Source organism: Numida meleagris, chromosome 2, assembly GCF_002078875.1.
Source record: "Numida meleagris isolate 19003 breed g44 Domestic line chromosome 2, NumMel1.0, whole genome shotgun sequence".
NCBI classification, from domain to species: Eukaryota; Metazoa; Chordata; class Aves; order Galliformes; family Numididae; genus Numida; species Numida meleagris.
This window is the reverse complement of record NC_034410.1, coordinates 44,637,244-44,642,221: the sequence shown is the minus strand read 5'-3', so window position 1 is coordinate 44,642,221 and position 4,978 is coordinate 44,637,244.

The following is a 4,978-nucleotide window of genomic DNA, read 5'->3' as shown; positions in this document are numbered from 1 at the left end:
GACCGGCACCGCCCCTGCGAGGTGGGGCCTCCCGCCGCACAGCCCCCCCGCCCCCCCAGCTTGGCGGCTCCTCCCTCCCGCCCCAGGTGGCGGCCTCGGGGGACGGCGAGATGGCGGCCGTGGGTGGGCGTGTCTGGTCGGGGACGCGGATCAGCTGATGTCGGCTCCTCGCACGACGTCGTCCAGCCGCTTCGGTGCTGACCCGTCCCTTCCCGAGCGATGGGTGTCACCGGTGGGGTTCAAAGACCACCGGAGGAAGGGCTGGTGATGGGCTACCTGGCACAGGTCTGCTGGGCTCCAGCCTCAGACTGGGATTTGCAGCTCTTCTGTCAGGGAGCCAAGCGCCTTCAAGTAATGCACACTGCCAGTCGCTTGTGTGAACGCCGCATAAAACCACACTCAAAGCCAAGTACAATATTGTTAATAGCGCTTACAGGTTACATCTGTTCAGCAGTCACAGTACCGCATACAACATCGAGAAGACAGGTTTTGCTCTTCAGTTTTGCCTGTCCCAGCAGGCGTTTTTTTTCTGTTGATGCGTCCTTCAGGCATCCAAGAATCAGAAGCTGCCATTGTAGAAAAACACAAGTTTGCTGTTTGGAAAGAGCTGCCTTCATTCCTTAAAGAAATGAAACATTCTGATTTGATTAACAGCAAAATATGTTTTCTTAGGAAAGTGCCCTTTCTCAGAACCCACAGGGAAATAGTTGGTGTGTACACATACCATTTGTTGGCACTTCCCTGAACCTACTGTCTTGCTCTCCAGATTTCAGAGAACAACCTGGTTCATATGTACAGCTGATCTGGTTTGTATAGCAGGGAAGAAAGCCTCAGAAATGTGAAATATGTATAAACAATTTGGACATGTTCAGCTGAATTGCAGGAGACCTAGGCTAGCAGTTTCTAAATCCTACTGCTTCCCATCCAAAAAAAAAAAAAAAGAAAAAAAAGATTGTCGCATGACTTTTAGTTCAGTGTGAATTTCTGGACTCTCATAAAAGTAGCGATAGATTTTCCTATCGCTACCATAAAAAGAAAGGAATTTAAGGAGCCAGAAACAGTTAGAGTTGCAGCAACCTGAAGAAAAAGAGATCATATTTTACGAAAAGAAGTGACCTTGCAGAATAATAGCTGCATTTGTTTCAGTGGAGTTCTGAATAATTGGCCCAGTAGGGATCTCTTTGAGGCAAGATAAGAGACAAATGTGGAGTAGACTTTCCATGGCCCAACATCAGTTCTCATTTGATCAAAAGCTGTGGGAAGGAATGGAACATTACAGAATAGATTTGATACAATATTTTATGTATTAAAGAGCTGTAGGACAGAAAACTCCTTGTTTCTTCTCTCAAGAAACAAAAGGCAATTATGTATTTGCCACCTGTGAATATTCTTAGGATAGGAGAAACTGAAATCTCTTATCTTTGGATCCAGACCAACTAATGATGATATAGTGCTTGCACCTACTGACTTTCTGGTCTGCTTTTTTCCTTTTGGACTGCATTGTGATATAACTTGCACATTCAATCCAAGAAAAGCTTACTCAAAAAAAAAAAAAAAAACAAAAAAAACCCAACAACCCTCTAGGCAGGCTTTAATTCTGACAGACAAGCAATTAATTGTGGAAGGAGACTTCAGAAATATGTGTACATCTTGGTCTGTCTTCTCCATTTGCCATCTGTGGAATGTCTCAGCATCCCCATTTGAAGTGCTAAGAGACTATATCCACGCTTAGCGTCTTGTTTTCAACCAATCCACTGCAGTGTTTTCTGATGGAAAAGGTTTCATTTGAAAAATTTCCATCCAACTCTAAATTTACTATTTTTTTTAGATGATTAGGTTATTAGCTAATACCTTACACTGGTCATTCTAGAATGACTGGTTAACTAAGCTATTACTGATGTCTTCTTTTATTTTTTTAAGCTACAGAGCTGTATTCAGCAGCTTAACTTTAACTTGACTTCCTCCTAATTGTTCTGGACTCTCGTTGAATACTGACCCAATTTCCTTCTTACTTACTTTTTTTTTTTTTAACCAGCTTAAATAAAAATAAATGAAAACTGATTTAAGTACTTGTCATGGAAAAATGAAGAAATGTCAACTTAAGAGGGTGGGTTAGAGTGCAGAGAATGTAAGGGTTTAAAGCAGAGGGGGTTGATTCTGGAGGTCTTGCTCTTCCTAAACAGCAGCTGTGGGGCCTCTGGGCTGTTAGCTTCTAAAGCCCAGAAGAGACTTTCAGATTCCAGAAAGCCATTGCAACAACTGAGTAGCCCAGTGCTGCAAACAGTTTTATTTCTGGATTCTAGCCATTTCATTCATTCTTTCCCCAGCTTCAGTCCATAACCACTGAAGATTTCCCCAAGCATATTGTTTCCCAGCCTTGCCAGGCTGCAGTTACTGAGTATTTGGAGTGCAGGAGAAAACTTGCCATGCAGTAGTTTCCTCTACACTGCTCCTCTGGTTGCCTTTGAGTCTAGAACTGGCTTGGTATTCTTAGCAGTGTGCTCGTGCTTATAAATCTGCATAGAAATTTTTCCAGGAATTTGCCTCACTAGCTGAAGGAACTTGGTTTGAAACAAAATAATTACTTGACTTGTCTTACCTTTCTTTCTGTTTTTCCTGTCTCCTTTTATGCAAGTCAAATGAGAGTAGGTCCTGGAGATCAGGCACAGCAAATTAAGGATGCAGCAGTTCCCAGCTATTTGTTCAATTCTTGATTCCGCAGTACACCCAAGGCTAGTAGAGCTTACTTGATGCTGCATCAAGCAAACTTGTGCTAATATTGTTGAAGAGCTCACTTAGGATCTTGTTAACACAACTCAGCTGTGAAGGGTTTTGACTAACAGTGTGAAGGAAAATAGCTCTAAGTGGTTAACTTATGAAACTACTACACTGGATCTGAAGCTCATCTTTTCTCAAGTTAAATGACTGCAATAAGAAGGTCCATATCTGCTAGTTGCCATTAAGAGTATAAGTGGTCAAGAGAATATATCATGTTTGTTGGATGCTTTGCTGGTGTGCTATACATGTTCACATTAAAGAATAAATAGCTAGTGTTTTAATGTCTGACATGACCTTTCACGTACTGTACCATCAAAACTCATACACTGAGACTTCCCAAATTGATTTCCTTCCTTGAGCATGGCACCAGCATGTGCCAGTTCTGTGCCAGGATATATCTTTCATGGTATTGCAGTCTTTTTAGAAGTTGCTTTTATACTACCTGTAGTGAGCTCTCCCTAGATTGGGAATATCCTGCCCTACTCAGACAATTTGAGGGTATGCTAATTCCTCTCAGCAAAATGTTAATTTAAGACTGATGGTAATAAGTCAGCTGTAAAGACCTTTTCTACTTACTTCCTTTAGGAAAGTAGAGGGAAGTGAGCAGATCTTTAGCTGAGTATTCCAGAACTGACTGCTATTTGAGTAGTAGTGGTAGAAATGACTACCCAGATGAGTAGAGTCAAACAAATACCTCTATGCTTTTCTTTCCTGAGAGGGACCTGAGCAGCACTCAGATTGTATGGAGCTGTCAATAAGGGAGAGAATTCTCAAGTAAATGAGGGCTACTCACAGCGATATCCTGCATATCATAGCATGAGTGGCAGATCGCTTTTACTTAGTTAAGTTCAGTTTGTTTGAAGTAGTAGGTGGTTTGTGTACAACATTTTACGTGTACAAAACATTAAAAGTAGAGGACTATTGAGGTGGTGATTATGTAAGTAAAGTGTGCATGTACAAATACACTGAACTAGAGAGCATTCTCCAAAGGTGCTGAGAGAGGTGAGCCGTGTCTTTGCGACGCCTCTCTGTCATCTTTGTAAGGTCATGGCAGCCAGGTGTGGTCGCTGAAAACTGGAAAAAGACAAATGTCGCACAACTTCAGAACAGGAAAGAAGGTCCAGGGAACCACAGACTGGTCAGTCTCACCTCAGTCCTTGGAAAACTTACAGAAGAAGTTCTCATGGGAAGCGTCACATGAGGAACAGAAAGGTGACATGAAACTTTCAGCAGATGAACTCTGATCATTGTGACTGTCTTTTAAGATGAAATGACTGTGAACTGGGGGAGAACAGTGACTCTTAAGTGCAGTCTTCAACGCAGTTTCTCATAGCATACTGGCATAGTGACAGAACGCATCCTCAGCCACTTCATTCCTGGATTGTGAGGAGCAGGTAACATGATGGCAAATGGGGCAGCCATTCAGAGGGATCTCTGCAAGCTGTGGAAATGGGCTGGCAGGAATCTCAGGCTATCTAGGAAAGGCCTACTTCTGGGACATAGTAACTTCCATGGCTGCACAGGCTGGAGGCTGGCTGGCTAGAAAGCAGCTCTGTAAGAAGGCACCTGGGCATTCTGGTGTTCAGTTCACTGTACACCAGTCAGAAGTGTACCCTGGCAGCAACAAAAATTGCATTAACAAGAGAGGTTGAGGGATGCAATTATACCCCTCTACAGCACTTATGAGACTACTTCTGAGGTACTGTAACCAGTTTTGTGTCCAGATTGTCAGAGGTGTTGACAAAATAGAGAGTCCAATAGATGATCACTATGGTATCTTCTGAGAGTCCATCAGACATTATTTTCAGTCAGGAAAGAGAATGTGTGTAGCTACTTTGTTATAATATATTCTCAACATATTTTTTTTTCAGTTTTGAGAGGTCAAGATTGGTCCTTCTTTTATGTTCCCGTTATTTCAGAAAAATTCAAAGAGTTGCTTTTTAACTTAGTTATGCATAAGTGAATTTTTGCGGCAGTTAATTACTCTATACAAACAAAGAACAAAGATTCAACCAGATGTAACAGTCTTTGAACTTTACCACAGTCACTCAAATAATAATGTTTGGCAGTTATTATCTGTATGTGAGACCTTGATAAGCCGTGGCACCTGTCCTATAAGGACATATGTAGTTGGTTATCTTCATTTACCAAAGTTGTTCAGCAAGCATGAAGTCTGAGAGCTGCTACAGAAATTTCTCCA